The sequence below is a fragment of the Schistocerca gregaria genome, chromosome 7, assembly GCF_023897955.1.
Source record: "Schistocerca gregaria isolate iqSchGreg1 chromosome 7, iqSchGreg1.2, whole genome shotgun sequence".
NCBI classification, from domain to species: domain Eukaryota; kingdom Metazoa; phylum Arthropoda; class Insecta; order Orthoptera; family Acrididae; genus Schistocerca; species Schistocerca gregaria.
This window is the reverse complement of record NC_064926.1, coordinates 310,617,669-310,635,104: the sequence shown is the minus strand read 5'-3', so window position 1 is coordinate 310,635,104 and position 17,436 is coordinate 310,617,669.

The following is a 17,436-nucleotide window of genomic DNA, read 5'->3' as shown; positions in this document are numbered from 1 at the left end:
AGTAAAAACTGTGGAATGTGCTTGTAAAATCTCAAAAAGGTCCTGCCTATCAGTGTCATTACAGTTCTCAGTTGTTTGAATTTTTTACTGAATTAATTCATTAGTATCAAATATCCCGTCGATATCATCCCTGTCAGTACTTGCAGATTGATTGTTAGTGTCTAGTTCCGTCGAAACTTCCGAACTGTTGTCTAACAGACGGTAAAGCCGATTAATTTCCTCGTCATGGTTTGAGAGCCAATCTTCAAATTTCAAGGCTGTTGACTTACCTTCTTTCTCTAAACTTATTTCAGCATCGTGAAAGTTTAAGATTGCTTTCTATTCATTCACAAAGTCTACTCCTAATACAATTTCCGTCGACAATAATGGAACAATGAGAAAGTTCATAGAGAAGCTGTGGCTTTGACAAAAGAATTCTAAGTTGGTTTGTTGGCGTACATCTACACTTTTTCCAACGATTGCACCTTGTAATTTAATCTAACGTAACGGAAGTGTGGGGAAATCGTTCAATTTGTTGCATCTGCTAAAGGCCTATTTCACTAATTACTGAAATGGGACTGCCAGAGTCAAGTACTGCCGTAATTTGTACGTCATTTACTGTAATGTGAATTACAGGATATGCAATGTTGTTACGTTTTACGTCATTTTCCTGGAGTAAGATGTGCCTAATGTCTTCCATTTTTACGTAATTACTGGCCACGGCAGCTACGTCGTCAGCTTCATAAGTACGTTTTGTGGCTGACAGCGGTGTGAGTCATTGCCTATTGTCTCTTTGTTGGCGCGTCGTTATTCGGATTTGGAGATCTAACTTCTACAAATTCATCTTGTCGAGAGGGTCCTACCCTGTTTGAATCCCGCCAGTTCTGATGAAATTCAGGTCTGTCGTTTTGTCGGTAGTTTACATAGTTTCTTTTTTGTCGGTCATGTGGTGGAGAATTTCTCCCTGAATCGTAACTGCGCGGTGGACCGTTGCGTCTGACGTTATTCTGTCTCCCTTGATAATAATTATTTTGGTTCCCATATTGTCTGCTTCTCTGATTGTCTCTGTGATAGTGATTACCGCGAAGAGGTGATCTTTCCCTGTAATTATTACTACTCTGCCAACGGTTGTCATATGGGTGGTGTCTGTTTTGGTCACGATTTGCGTTGTAAGAATAGCCTTGTCGTGTCCAGTTATTATTTCTGTCGTCACGGAATTGTGACGGATGTGACCTGTAATTGTTGTGTTCCTGTTTTCGTGTTCCGCCATTGTCAGTGTCAATTTCCAATTCTTGTTAGAGTCCCTGGAAAGCTTCAATGTCGTCTTTGCAACGTCCTGCCAAAATAATATGTCGTAAATGTTCAGGCAATTTGATTAAGCAAATGCGGGTGAGTTCTGAGGGGCTGTATGGGTTTGACAGGTACTGATTCTTGTGCAACCTGTCTTCGAAATATTTCACGAGACTGGAATATTCAGATTGTTCGAAATGTTTCATTATTATGATCCTATGTTTTACTCGGTCTTCTGTAGCTTGAGACCAATATGCTGAGAGGAATGCATGATATAATTCACTGTGACAATCGTGAATGACCGATCGCATTCTTACAGCTGGTTCATTCTCTAAATAGCCACGCATAAATTCAAATCTGTGCTCTAATGACCATTTGGGAGGAAAACAATGAGAGAATTTATGAAGCCACGTCTGTAGATGAATGTCGTTGCCGGAATTCTTAAATGTTTTGAATTTACGTGAAGTAATAAACAGCTTACAGCCAAAATCATCATGTCGGCGAGTTGCATGTCGGTCATTGTTATGCCGTTTCGGCGGTTCCATCTCAAAATTCGATGTACTTTGCGAATTTCTTTCATAATTTCCGAAGCTCCCTGTGTTATTATTTTGTGGCTGTTCCGTATTTCTATGTCCCTCTTCCCGCACTGGAGCGCGAGTGTCCTCTGAAATATGTAATTCTTGTATTACCTGTGTCAACTGATGATGTACTTCCCGGATTTCTCTTTGGTGTTGGGTATTAATTTGATTCCGAATTTGTTTGAATTTTCTAATTTGTTCGTACTCTTCTGTATCATTAAAGACTACCGGTCTTGTGTCATTCAGATTATGATCTACCTTCGTAGATAAATTATTTAGCTGATCCGAAAGTTCGACTACTTTCTCTGATAATGAACTAATTTCCTCCATGTGTCTTTCTGAACCTTTTTTCAGAGTATCTACTGTGCCCTTTAAGTTTTCCTGAGTTTTTGCAAGTAGCATAACCGAATCGGTAGATGCAGCTGAGTCAATTTTAGCCCACAAGGTCTCGTGATTTTCATGAACAGTAGTTTGCAGTTCTGCTGTGGCTGCTTCGTGATTCTGTTATGCATTTTCACCCCCCGAAAAAATAGGTTGTAAATGCTCACAAATTTGTGTTTTTACGTCATTACAGACTTTTTGGCATTTCGATTCGATGTTATGTAACTCAGTAGTTAAATCGTCACGTGTTTGTTCAAGCATGGTGTCTAACGTTTGAAGATATTGTTCCATTGTGACTAAACTTTCGAAGATTTTGTCCCATTGTGTCTAACTTTTGAAGCTTTTGCTGTGTTTGTCTCTGATTTTGTTCCATCGTGTCTAACTTTAGAAGCTTTTGTCCCATTTGTTGTATCAATTGTAATAACAATTCACTGGTGTCTGAAACACGTTCCTCAGTGCTCTTCTGCAGTGAATTTGCAAAGGCAACATTCACATTTTGACAACCAGAAAATGTGTATAGACTTATTTGAGAAAACAGGGTGGACTCAAAACTTGAATCTACAGTATTTGCGAGATTGTGTCCTGTCATTTCGGATTCCTGAGGCGAGCTGTTGCCTACCGATCGATCGATAATGCTTCCCTGTTCACTAATTGTTTCACTTTCTACACCATTATTTGCAGCCCGCTCCATTTCCCTATGCACAATTACGAAATTACTACTTTGAACATTAGTTATTTCATCACACGGTGGCACTAACACAGTGCTTATGTCTTCACTGTCATTTCTCAGTTCACTTTGGAGCCTACTATTACGTTATTCAAATGCCATTATTGTCACCATATTTCACACGATAACACAGAAAAGCACAATCTGAAGAGCAAAATAAGAAAACACATTAACATAGCACTGAAAATCATATCTCGTTAATTGCAAGCGCAGCTGCGAAATACTTGGTGCAAATCTACATGCATGCCACAACTGTTTTACTGTACAACAATGAAAAACTACAACTACAAAGGAAATTCTGTCTATAATTACGCGCTAGCAATAAACAATAGCTACACTAATCACACAGACTACAAGAAAAAATCTGAAGATTCCAGTGAGGTATCCTCGGCTAAGGGTAGACATATGAAACGTCCCCTTAGAAAAATTAATCAATTATTGTGCTGGTAAACCCCTTACGTTATTTGATTTTCAAACAGCTGAGCAAAACTGAACGTACTCAGACATTTCTCTCTTTACTTATTCTGATCATCACTAAACTGACACACAATATTTTTAGCGCAACGCAATCTGACTTTCAAAAATCCTTACAAAAGAATGGCCCTGACTAAAAATAACCTATACCTTTCATGAATCACTTACCTCACAAAAATCTTCCTTACTCGTACTACTGCAATACAACGAGCGCCAATACTGTCAGCTAAATAAGAGATTCTAACTACTGAAGGCACTAACTACTGATAGGCATAGTTAGCAAATGAAAGATTTTGATAGAGAACAAACAATGTATTTACCTTAATAGTGTTGAAAAGTCATGCACAGCACAGTCAGTGATTTTCATACAGAGCGCTACGTGGCGCTACCAACATACCTACTTATACATTAACAACTGTATACCAGTAAGACTGTAACAATGAGAAGTCTTTGCTATTAGATTCAGAAGCATACGACCCACCTTTCGTTTCAAGGCGGTGGGTTACTCTGCACTGTTAATGAATTAAGTAAATGCCCTTATGTGCCCTTAGTGCATCGGTTTCCATTGCCTTCTACATCCTCAGGCTGTTGATAGTTGCTGGTCAGGGACAGCTTTCCACCCCAATGGCAAGAGTGTACCCTGAACCTCAGTCCACTCTTGCACCCTTTTGACAGGAAAATTGGCAGAACGAGGGTGATTTCTTATGTCAGTGGTCCTGCTGGTAGAGGCCACAGTGCCGAGGAAACACAAACTGCATATAGGAGTGAACATGGCCCCCAGGAATAGATGCATAGTTGTGTTGACCATTGTGACTACCCGAACGACGGGATCATGCAGTAAATGCCACGAAAACATTCCCTGGACCATAACGTTCCCTCCTGGTTGCGGGGTGTTTGGTTTCAAACGTGTCACAACGTACAAGCCCGGTGGAGCACAAAACGTGATTCATCTGAAAAGTTCTGCTGTTGCCTGTCAGTGGACGTCCAGTTGCAGAACTGGCGCGCAAATTCAAGCCTTCGTCGCCCGTGAACAGCAGTCAGCATGAATCCATCCCAAATCACGTAAGAAACAGATTGACCGTCCTTACCGGCGGAAAAGGCAACCGTAAAAATAGTTTTCCCGTCGGTCAACAGATGTCGCAGGCGATGCTACAATGCTAACTGACCTGTCCATGTCGCGGAATTGGCAACGCTGTGTCTTCGGTGACGTGAATGACGCTGGTTTGCGTTCGGCTAGAGCGCTGCGCGCGAAATGCATTCCTCACACTGCAGACTGTAGCTCATGATCGGCTGTGGTTTTTCCCGAGTTTTCAATCTAAGAATGTAGATTAGCTCCTGTAACTCTACAAGTCAAGTTTATTTCTCACATCATATACGAAATGAAATAAATTAAAAGTAACACACAAACATTTCTCGCGCGTTACTGTTTAAATGCAGACTGTATTGCAGTCACATATGTTTTACACACGCCTTCCATGCTGTCTATTTCCTCTTTACTATACAGCTCTTCTGACACGGATTATGGTGGTAAAAAAGATCTCCACGCACATGTTAACACTAGAAAGTTTTGAAAATCCGCACTCGGTTGTGATGCGAATTAATGCTGGACATATTTCAGTGACAGTCATTTCAAATTTATATTATTTAGCTTTGCACGTAACTTATCGTAAATGATATAAGAGTGGCACCAAACGATGAATTTTGGAGTGTCGTTGAAAGGGGGCTGCAAACGCGGCAATATACAAGTGAAAGCGTGTTTTTCGAGCAATTTTGGCGGTGTCAACTTTGAAGAGCCACAGACGGCAAACCATAATTATGTTAAAAATTTGCTTTGTACAATTTAAAGATAACCTACAAATATTCGCAGCAGACGTACGCTTTTATCTGTAACACAGTTATTACTGGGGATATCCGCAGACCTGTTACTATAAGTAGTGTTGTTTTCGAGTGAAAGCTGTGTGAGGATTATTAGCGCACAGATAAAAAATTAAAATAGGCAGCGTCTAGAGTTTGTATCTTATGCTCGTTCTCTTCTATTCTTCTCCCTTCATTCCAGTATGAATGCTTCTTCACAAGTATAAACGAATGGCAGTGAACATTGGCGGATTATCTATGAATACTCGTTTGCAGCAGTGTAAACGAGGTTTTACACTTGTCCACTTCGTTCCCTCTAGTACACTCCAGGACTTAGAGGGACCGATGACTTAGCAGTTAGGTGACGGCTATTATTCATTTATTTCACTGTTGCGATTTCAGCTTTAGAGCCATTTTCAAGTACCAAGGGAAAGGTCTTGTAAGTAAATGCTTCTTAAATTGTTTACCAAATGTTACCACACTATGCTTTTCATTTTGTTATCCATGTTTTTTTTGTTTCAGTTTTCACATTGCACACAGAAATGCCTCTACAGCCAAAATTACAATAATGAAGTGAATAAACAGTTTAAAAAAGTCCAAATCGCAGCAAAGATTTCATTTAAAAATTGTAATGTATGATTCTTGTACAGCAAGGGCAACCACGTTATATCAGAATATAAGATTCGCAAAATTAGGTAGGGTCGAATGCTTAGGGCTCTTTATTAATTCTTACTCGTAACTAATTTATTGATTTACCTGAATTTAAAATCCATTCCCGTAACCTTTCTTTATCTTTGACAGGAAATCTGAAGATTTTTAGTTCAGGATTTGTCCGTCTACTCCTTCCACAGTTGATATACTCGCAGGCCCTCGGCATGACGACTCGATCCACTACCACCGGTCTGTCAGAAACAGCTGTACTTCACAGACCCCAAATGGTAGAAAGCTGCATGCGTTCGGACGATGTTGCCACATATTTCACAGAACGGAGTGCCATCTTGTGGTTGGTGCCAGAATTAAGGGTGTGACGCTGTTGCCGCCTGGTGGCCGTTCCCTGACAAGGGTTGCCTGCTAGACCAAGCGATTGGGCAATCTGTTTCTTACGTGATCTGGGGTTTCATGAACCAAGCGCCTGCTGCGTAGGCCAATAAGCAGTAACGTTCGCTGAATTGTCATTGAGGAAACACTATTGGAAGCTCACTCTTTCATATGGCCGGTCAGTTGCTCAGCCGCTGCACGTCTTTTCTCTCGTAGACATCTCCGCAGCCATCGTTCAGCCCTGTCTCCTGTGGACAGTGATATACAACAATTGCCTGGGCGCAGGTTTAGTATTACGTCATTTTGCCATACACAGAATACTTCTATCACGGCGGCACGCGACCAGTTTACAAGCATAGCTTCGGAAATGCTTACACCCTTGGCTCGAAAGCCAATGATAATGCTCTTTTAGTTCTCACATAAATCGCTCCGTTTCCGCTTTACGACGACTGTAGAATTGTTTTTCACGTATGCCCGACACGCTTTGCATACCATCCACTGCTAGTGCTGCCACATGTCATCTATGAGAAGTTATTGCAGAATTGACGTCGATAGTAGGTGGTTGTCACATTGATGTCATTGGACCGCGTACTACAGCTCTTAAGTGAATTGCATTAAACATGTACTTCAAAATGTATTGTTCTCATGTTACTAAGGCAATATACTTATCACTGATGAAAATACGTTATTATTTCTATTACTAGTGTATACCATCCACTGCTAGTGCTGCCACATGTCATCTATGAGAAGTTATTGCAGAATTGACGTCGAATGTAGGTGGTTGTCACATTGATGTCATTGGACCGCGTACTACAGCTCTTAAGTGAATTGCATTAAACATGTACTTCAAAATGCATTGTTCTCATTTTGCTAAGGCAATATACTTATCACTGATGAAAATACGTTATTATTTCTATTATTATTGCTATTATTGTCATTGTTATTCACAATTTTAAACATGGCTGATAGTGGCAACCTGTTGGCTGCATACTTTATTCACTGGAAAATATTATTATTGTTATTATCATTTCCTCCAGGAAAGAATTCAACACCGACTGGGCGTTACAGGTTTTGCCCCCTTTAGCTTTATCAGCCACCATTCTGCTTTCGTTCAACAGTTTTGATAAATGTGTCTTTAATTAAATCGCAGTTTTAAATTCAGTTTCATCAGAGTCTAATTTTGTTTTATTCCCTGTTTTGAATTTTTTTCTTACCTTTACTTTTTTATACGCATGCCTGAAAAGAAAGTACCTTTTGGCACCAGATTCTCATATACTTCCGAATAAAGATATTCTAAGTTGATTAGCTGCTCTGAAGAGCACACATAATATGAAATTCTGCTGAAATACAGAGCGTTAATTCGCATCACGTTTAGCTTTAGGCATGTAACCTCTGGCATCTCCCTGACTGGTAACTGAATTACTTTCGGCTCGTTTCATGTTGCGTATTGCTGGAAGCAAGGTTAAATAAACCTTCCTTCCGTAAAATATTGGCACTCCTTGAATTACACCGAAATCAAGCACGACTAGGTTTTAGGTTTTGAAATTTCGCTCTCGACGTCATAATTACCAAATTAGCCCTCTTGCGACTGAGACTGGTAACAACCCATGTGTAAAAACTTTTAGGGTCGTATTTCTCCAGAGCAGGGAGTCATGTGAAACTGGCGTTCATCCAACTTCGCGAATATCTGCAGTTTCTGAGACAAATCAAAAGATAAACGGAAAATGTATAACGAAGAATCGATACAATGAAACTTTTAGTCGGAGTGGAGTTAAAGCTTAAGTAGACAAGGCAGAAAATAAGTGATGAAGCTTATAATTAGTGTCTTCCACCAGTACTGGCGTTTTTCATCAGTGGTTTGAATAAAGTGATACAGTCCAGTAAAAATAGCATAATGTCTTATGAATTAAGTCAAAATTAATTTTTTTAATTTTTTGTCAGAATAAACTGAAAAATATTTACAGCTATTTGGGAAGGCAAGTTTCCTCGGAGAAATTCGATGTTTAAAACTTCTTGTGTTATCAGTCGTGAGTCATTGTTCTCATGGTGCTGCAAGTTTCGCACACATTGTGAACTGCTCTGAGACATTATGTGAACAAAATAATCTCAGATTCAAATTTGAAATCATGTCCCTCTTCACAATGGTGCCACTACAATGCTCTATCACACTGCGAAGCTCATTTCGGCAAAGACAGAGTTAAAGTGTTTTGATAAGCGTTAACCTCCATTATTCTTCCTGTGAGATAGCAGGTTATACAGACACACAATGCGCTCTCCCTATCCTCCTATAGTCACAATTTTAAACATGGCTGACAGCAGCAACCGTATAAATATTTTTAATATATGAAGTTTACAGCCAATCAGTTGCGTAAGTTTAATGTAATGGCATTAACCAATTTCCGATACCACTAAGGGTATCTTCTTCAGAAAGAAGTCACATAAATTACATGGCGCTAATAGTGTAAACACACACGATCAGCTAAGGACTTCAAGTCAAACAGCAGAAAATATGAAATAAAATCCTCCATGCGACAGTAAAAACTTTTTACAACAGGTACAGCTTGTTAAAAGACCACATATTATGCCACATACAATTATTTCATTTAGAACATCTAAATACGTATCATACAACAAAGTCACTCTAATGTCTGCTCTTTCAACAAGCTGAACCTATTGTAACATTTTTTACTGTTCCCATGGAGGATTGTATTTCATACTTTTTTCTGTTTTACTTGAGCTCCTTAGCTCATCATTTACATTTACATTTTTATCGTTCCGCAGTTTATGTGCCTCACTTCTGAAGAAGATACCCTTAGTGGTATCGAAACCTGATTAAGGTATATACACTAAACTTATGCAATCGGGTGGCTTCAATCTTAGTGTATTGAAGACTCCTGGAATCAGTCCAAATATTTTGAAAAAAAAATCTTTCCAAATCGTGTTCCCGAAGTAGAATCTTTCTTTGCGTATTTAGACAACGGTTTAGTTACCGAGTGCGGTAGCGCAGCGATTAGCACACTGGCCTCGCATTTTGGAGGATGACGTTTCAAACCCGCGTCCGGCCATCCTGATTTGGGTTTTCGGTGTTTTCCCTAAATCGCTTAAGGCAAATACTGGGATGGTTCCTTCGAAAGGACACGGTCACTTTTCTTCTCCATCTTTCCCTAATATGGGCTTGTGCTCCGTTTCTAATGATCCAGTTGTCGACGGACGTTAAACACTAGTTTCCTCCTCCACCCCAGTAGTTTAGTTGTTTCCACACTGTAGAAAATTTTATGCAATTCATCGTATAGGTAAACAACTTCACCACATAACTGAAATAAAATGGATGTCTAGCGTTGATGGACATTTTGATGAAGAATCTCCCCGATTAGACAGTGGGTCATTCAGTCTAAAGACTAACTCACTGAAACACGCATGATCCTTCACTCAACCTACCATGGAGCAAATTAATTTCCTAAGCAGTAATTTATTGGATCGAATTCTTAAACTGAGTCGTAGGCCCATGTCTACACGTCCCACACTCCATGTTTGAGTGGAACAGAAAGAAACATATGTTTTACATAAAATGCTATCTGTCACGCTCTTTGAAAGGACTGAAAGAGTATACATATAGATTTCTTGGTGTTAGCTGATAACTTGCGGCGAATTATATTGAGAATAATAGGTAACACATGTTATGGGAAGAGTGAAGCTGAAATGTTTTCCATTAAGATTTCTTGGCTGTTTCATGCAATTTCTTGTACCAAATTGTCATGACCACTCCACTTTGGGATTAACTGAGAAACTAGAACCATAATTAATGCTGATTCCTGAGATTTCGTTCAGCGGAAATATGAAAACTGAAGACATTCTAAGAAGAAGAAAAAAAGACACACCAGGAAGGGGTTATCCGAATGGAACGAAATGGGTAGACGTGACGTAAATGTACACACAAACGAATGATTACAGTTTCAGAGAAACTGGACTATTTATTCAAGAGAAATCAATTGAAAAGCGAATATCTCCTTGCATAAGGGCCAGAGTTGGACCAACGCGTTATTGAATTCCACAGTTTGCAGTTTGTGAAACTCTTTCTCTGGCATAAATCATCCGATTTTTGTGAAACTGAAACTGGAATTGTTTGTCTGTTCGTGTACGCCACATCTACAGGAGACGGCGGGGGTGTAGTGTGAATTTCACAGAAGGGATGTCGAAAACATCGATAATGACTGGCATTCAATTGAGACTGTACGCGCAACAGCAACATTATATTTGGTTAAGTAGAAAAGTTCTCAAAAAATGTGTAGACCATTGTACTCCTCAACAATTTATGGGAATGCAGACGAGAAAGAATTTTCGAAAGCTTAATTTGCAGATGACAAGCCGCCAATATCCGATAATGGACAGAGGATCTTACATAATTTAGTAATGCAGAAAAATTTAGATCTGAATAAGGAATACCCCCAATGAAAGTAGACAAAGGTACTGAAAAATATTTGGATTTAAATGAAGAAGCAGTTGTTTGCATATCAGAGGGGCATTTATGTTCAGTAATTGTAGCCAACACCTACCGTGAGAATGAATGGAAACTGGTGACGTTAGAGACACGTGATGCGGTCAGGAAAGTGTATATGTACAGACGACTGGATAATAATTCTAGAGACGATAAGCGCCACAAATGGGAAGTCCACTGACATAAGCCACTTTGACAGAGGGCAGATTATTATGGCTCGGTACCTGCGAATGAGCATTTCGGAAACTGGGAAGCGGGTGAGCAGTTCACCCTCTAGTTGCGTAATTATCTGAAATCGGCGTCCCCGTTCTGGATCGGAATCAATGAGCGTAAGCGCAATGCTCATAATAAAATGAATTTTTGATCAGACAAGTTGAGCGGGTGTGGTGTTCGGTCTTATCTCTGATTTTTTTAATACAATGATCGTTGAACTTGGCCATTGTGCACAGTGATAACGTCATCACATGAGAACATCAAGCTTAGATGTGTACCAGGTTGTATTTATTATTACTGGATCGCCTAACCATGGGAAAGAACGAAGTCCACACAGAGAGTGCTCTAATGACCGACAAAAATCACAATAAAAATTAACAGAGAAAAACGTTCTCTAAAATTGAAGTCAAATTACACAATGACGCAAACACCATGTGGAAGTACCAAACAAGTTTGGAAGACCATATGGAGAGAGCGCGGTAAGGTATAATTATTTGGGCAGTACGCAGAATCAAAGTTAGTGATACAACCAGATGCCGCAAATTAGAAGCAAATCATGCGACACAATTTGCGAGGCAAAGTAAATTCAGAATCTCAGAAGAAGTATCACGCTACTGCAGTTGCGACTCTTAGATTTCCCCAAAATCAGTAAACTGTGCAACAAACAGCAGCCGGGAGACGAGTGACTCATAGCGCATAGCTACTGGATAATCACAAAACAAAGATCTCTTTCCATAACTATTTACTTTTTTTAAAAAAAAAAGCTCTATACGAAGGTCGCGACTCAGAGCAGTTGCCAATGTGACGGACAATAATCGTGCTTATTTAATTAAAAAATAACAGGGGAACACTTCATAAACGTCCCACTCTTGGCGTACAAGAGCCAAGCACAGTAGCGAGATGACTCAATTCAACTGTATACACCATATTTTAAAGTGAAAGCAACGGACTTCCCCTTGCTCGTCGGGCAGCACCTCGGTGTCTCGTCCATTGATGATCGAACTGAATAGACAAAACTGAAATGTTCATTTATTCTTTGCGTCTGGCAGCAGTAGCATGGCGGCTTCCGCTCAGAGCTAGGAGAGACTCTGGCTCTGCTGCCAAAAGCACGAAGCAGGCTGCAGCACCACATTCGTGGAAACTGCCCAGCTCTCGGGAAACCTTCAGCTTTCCTAATGAAATTCACTCCCACTTCCTGCCGCCAAAGACGATCAAGGGACCTCACCAGTATACACCTTCCCAGTGAGCAAAACGCAAGGCTTTCCTCCTAGCAAATGTGCCCAGTACAATCTAAAAAGAAATTAAACACAAAATGGTGCAACAGCGGATCAGTATCACATAGATATGTGACAATAATATTATGGAAAGTTGTTGAAGGACGATAAACTCATGATCAGGTGACAGGGCGTTGAATGCCCATGTCACACATCACAGAATGTGGACGTCGTAAGGTTGCCCACACTGCAGAGCAGGACAGGTTCTGATGTGTGGCAGACCTGACAACAGAGTATCAGCGTGGTGCGGCACACATTGTTCTACATGAGTCTCTACAACAGACGACTCCTACATCTTCACACGTTGACCCTACTTCGTCGTCAATTACGAGTGCAGTAGGCACGGGATCACCGAGAAATACATCTCCTGATCTGAAGAATCACGTTTCTTGTCATTCCAAGTTTTGATGGTTGTATACGCATACGCCATTATCGTGTAAATGGCTGCTTGAAACATGCGCTGCGTCACGGACGCAGCTGGTATGGTCAATATAATGTTGTGGGGGCTTTCGCCCTGCTATTCGTGGAACCTATGGCACTAATGCAAGGTACAATGACACCTCACCTGTAGACTACGTAAATATTATTGCGAGCCATCTGCATCCCTCCATGCTTGACGTCTTCAGAGAAGGTGATAGCATCTTCCAGTAAGGTAACTGCCCAACTCATGAGGCCAGAATCGTGGTACAGTAGCACAATAGTGAACTGATGTCTTGGCTACCTGACCGAGCGAGGTGGCGCAGTGGTTAGCACACTGGACTCGCATTCGTGAGGACGACGGTTCACTCCCGCGTCCGGCCATCCTGATTTAGTTTTTCCGTGATTTCGCTAGATCACTTCAGGCGAATGCTGGGATGGTTACTTTGAAAGATCACGGCCGATTTCCTTCCCCATCCTTCCCTAATCCGAGCTTGTACTCCGTTTCTAAAGACCTCGTTGTCGACGGGACGTTGAACACTAATCTGCGCCTCCTCCTCTTGGCCACCTATCTCGGCTGATAAGAACCCAATGGAACACATTTGGGATGCTATGGGGCGCCTGTTTCCCATCCATAAATCATTGGTCTATAATTTACAGGAACTGTGTGACCATGTGTAGACATCTGGTACCACATAACTGTGGATACCGACCAAGAACTTCTCTAATCAATATCTTACAGGATAATTACTGTATTGAATTCCAGAGGTGGACTAACATGCTATTCAAAAGGTGGTCACAGTATTTTGGCCCCTCAGCGTAAGTTCTTATATGAGAAGGATCATTGTGAAGAAATTTTGATAACGCAGAAGTAGTTCAACTGAACAAAGAAAGAAGGAAATATAAAAGTAATTAGGAAAATAAGAGAATTCAGTAATATAAGTTAGAAATGAATTCAATGGGAAGTGCAAGGAAGCTGTAACAGAATGGCTACAGGAAAAACATGAAGAAATCGAGGATAAATTCGTTATCTGAAGGATGTAGAAAAGTAAAACAGGCGTTACGAGAATTTAAATGCAAAGGCATCAACATTATAAGTGAAAAAGAAAATATACTGTTAAACTTATAAAGCAATATGGTGGAAGGAGAGGTCTCGAAGAGGGAAGGAACTGCCAGCTAACATAGAAGACCAAACAGTCGCCGGTTTTGTGGATATAGGAGACCAGTATTGGGACATAGTTTGGGAGATTTTAGAAGACTTGAGATCAAAGAGAACAGAAGAGATAGATAATATTCCTTCAGAATTTCTAAAACCATTTGAGAAAGTGGCAACCAAACCAGTACTCAAGTTTATGTCTACTATCTATGAGAGTGGCGACTTTCCACTAGGGTACAAGCAGCTTGACAGGTCATGAATCTAAGTTGCTGAGCGTAATGGCATACACAGTTACATGACTGTATATATAACGCTGTGTATGTATGTCACTGTAACGATATCAACCAAATAAGGTGCTATGAAGCTCATACTGCTTGCCATGTGAGATTCAGAACTGTGGATGTTAGAAACTCCTACCTCTCATAGGAGGGGTGATAAGATAAAAATGGTTTTTCCACCCCTTATATGTAGGCTGAGCGAGAGAGGAAGGGAGGAGATGGATAATGAGAAAGAGAGAAGGGTGGACAGAGACAGGGAGCAGCACGAGATGGACAGAGAGAGAGGGGGAGGGAGAGAAGAACACAGAGGGAGGGGAGGAGATAATCGACAGAGAGTGATGGTGAGGATGGCATCGACAGAGGAAAAGGAGAAAATGATTTGGAGAGAGTGTGGAGGAGTTGGGTAAAGAGAGAGAGGAGAGGAGCAGACAGACAATGTGGAGGGGGATGAGACGGACAAAAGCAAGCAGAGGAGGTGGACAAAGAAAGGGGTGAGGAGGGGATGGACAGAGAGAAGCAGAGGAGGAGATAGTTAGAGATAGGGGGAGGAGAAGATGGACACAGAAAGAGGGAAGGAGGAGACTGACGGATATAACGGGGAGGAAGAGATGGACAGATGGATCTGGGAGAATGAGATAGACAGAGACTGGGCAGGGGAAAATGGACAGGCAGATGGGCCAGGAGGAGATGGATGGAGAGGGGATGTGAGGATATGGTGGACAGATAGAGAATGGATAGGAGGAGACTGACAGAGGAAGGGGCAGGAGAAGACAGATAATGTGTTGGACGGGGGAGGGGAAGAAGGAGGTGCAGTTACTGAGTACAACTCTGTTGATATTGTTGTAGACGCTGATGCCGCTGCTTATTTTCCAACGGACTTCCTAAACTCGCTTGGTCTGCTGCCACATTACCTTTTACCCAAAATGAGAGCCTCAATTGCTTTACTTCGAAACCTAGGACACTGAACCTTTAGAAAGAAACATGGATATTTGTCACAAGGACCCTGACCAATGTGATTGAGTCTGCCACCTTAACAGGAAAGGGAGAGGGTGAAAAATGCATATCACATTAATACTACACTCCTGGAAATTGAAATAAGAACACCGTGAATTCATTGTCCCAGGAAGGGGAAACTTTATTGACACATTCCTGGGGTCAGATACATCACATGATCACACTGACAGAACCACAGGCACATAGACACAGGCAACAGAGCATGCACAATGTCGGCACTAGTACAGTGTATATCCACCTTTTGCAACAATGCAGGCTGCTATTCTCCCATGGAGACGATCGTAGAGATGCTGGATGTAGTCCTGTGGAACGGCTTGCCATGTCATTTCCACCTGGCGCCTCAGTTGGACCAGCGTTCGTGCTGGACGTGCAGACCGCGTGAGACGACGCTTCATCCAGTCCCAAACATGCTCAATGGGGGACAGATCCGGAGATCTTGCTGGCCAGGGTAGTTGACTTACACCTTCTAGAGCACGTTGGGTGGCACGGGATACATGCGGACGTGCATTGTCCTGTTGGAACAGCAAGTTCCCTTACCGGTCTAGGAATGGTAGAACGATGGGTTCGATGACGGTTTGGATGTACCGTGCACTATTCAGTGTCCCCTCGACGATCACCAGAGGTGTACGGCAAGTGTAGGAGATCGCTCCCCACACCATGATGCCGGGTGTTGGCCCTGTGTGCCTCGGTCGTATGCAGTCCTGATAGTGGCGCTCACCTGCACGGCGCCAAACACGCATACGACCATCATTGGCACCAAGGCAGAAGCGACTCTCATAGCTGAAGACGATACGTCTCCATTCGTCTTTCCATTCACGCCTGTCGCGACACCACTGGAGGCGGGCGGCACGACGTTGGAGCGTGAGCGGAAGACGGCCTAACGGTGTGCGGGACCGTAGTCCAGCTTCATGGAGACGGTTGCAAATGGTCCTCGCCGATACCCCAGGAGCAACAGTGTCCCTAATTTCCTGGGAAGTGGCGGTGCGGTCCGCTACGGCACTGCGTAGGATCCTACGGTCTTGGCGTGCATCCGTGCGTCGCTGCGGTCCAGTCCCAGGTCGACGGGCACGTGCACCTTCCGCCGACCACTGGCGACAACATCGATGTACTGTGGAGACCTCACGCCTCACGTGTTGAGCAATTTGGCGGTATGTCTACCCGGCCTCCCGCATGCCCACTATACGCCCTCGCTCAAAGTCCGTCAACTGCACATACGGTTCACGTCCACGCCATCGCGGCATGCTACCAGTGTTAAAGACTGCGATGGAGCTCCGTATGCCACGGCAAACTGGCTGACACTGACGGCGGCGGTTCACAAATGCTGCGCAGCTAGCGCCTTTCGACGGCCAACACCGCGGTTCCTAGTGTGTCCGCTGTGCCGTGCGTGTGATCATTGCTTGTACAGCCCTCTCGCAGTGTCCGGAGCAAGTATGGTGGGTCTGACACACCGGTGTCAATGTGTTCTTTTTTCCATTTCCAGGAGTGTATTTATTCTAACAGACCTTCCCTGCACTTCCCAGGGACAGCAATTTCCTGTGTACTTGCATTTTCGACTACCACAAATAAGCCACAGGAGCAATCTAGTACATACTGCGGCGTAGACTTGTCATTTCCGTGTTTCTTCCATAGTTTGCTCTAGGGTGAGTTCGCCCCAGAATTTATATGTCCAAGGGCTTGGAGATGCGTTACGCCCCGAGACAGTATGAGAGTGGATGAGTAAAACTTTTCGTCATCCCCACAGCCTAATTTTGCTCCAGCTCTGTGATGTATCAACACAAGCCAGACACAAGGCGTAAATATTTCGACAAAGTTAGTCGTCCACCAAGTGCGTGACGCCGACACCTCTGTGTGTGAGTGTGAGTGAGCTCAGCAAAAAAGTTTAGGACAAGTGCACACCGAGCTGCCCCTGTTGCTCTCGTAACATTAAGTAATTGAACTAGACAGGGTACAACAACACCTTCTAGGAACCTGATGGAGGTGTTACGGTACTAAAACAAACCAGCTGACCAAATGTAGCAGAGCCAGAGACCGCTGACCACTCATAAAAAGGGGAACCAATTCAGTCATTATGACTGACGTATCACAGCAAAGCCTGTCCTCAGTTAAACATAAATACTTCAACCAGATAGCTTAGATGCATCGATCATTAGGACTGATGGAGTCGACATCCTTTACACTCGGCTCTCTGGCTATTGTATTGTAACCTCTTAAATAAGATTGTTCCAGTATTGTCGCACTGCGTCAGACATACTCTCGTTACCTGGTGCA